General features: G+C 70.6%; 1 protein-coding gene across 1 annotated transcript in view; it reads right to left on the bottom strand.

The window, feature by feature from the left end:
• The window catches only part of LONP1 (lon peptidase 1, mitochondrial), a 19822-nt gene that overhangs the window by 1821 nt on the left and 17617 nt on the right, over nucleotides 1-384 (bottom strand).

Below are 384 nucleotides of genomic sequence, written 5' to 3'. Positions count from 1 at the left end.
TCAGGGTGGGAAGGGAAGGGCGGCCGGAGGGGCACACGGCTCAGGGTGGGAAGGGAAGGGCGGCCGGAGGGGCACACGGCTCAGGGTGGGAAGGGCAGGGCGGCTGGAAGGGGCAGCATGGCTCAGAGAGGGCAAAGGCAGGTGTGTGGAAGTGGGAACAGCGATGGCACAGGCAACAGAAACGGATGGGGTCAGGAGCAGGGACGGGGGGCCAGGAGCAGGGACAGGGGTCAGGAGCAGGGACGGGTCAGGAGCAGGGACGGGGGGCCAGGAGCAGGGACAGGGGTCAGGAGCAGGGACGGGTCAGGAGCAGGCAACGGGGGGTCAGGAGCAGGGACGGGCCAGGAGCAGGCAACGGGGGGTCAGGAGCAGGGACGGGCCAGG

This window comes from Elephantulus edwardii, unplaced genomic scaffold (assembly GCF_000299155.1).
Source record: "Elephantulus edwardii isolate Elephantulus edwardi_28Jun2011 unplaced genomic scaffold, EleEdw1.0 scaffold00185, whole genome shotgun sequence".
NCBI lineage: Eukaryota > Metazoa > Chordata > Mammalia > Macroscelidea > Macroscelididae > Elephantulus > Elephantulus edwardii.
This window is presented reverse-complemented; position numbering and strand designations above follow the sequence as displayed.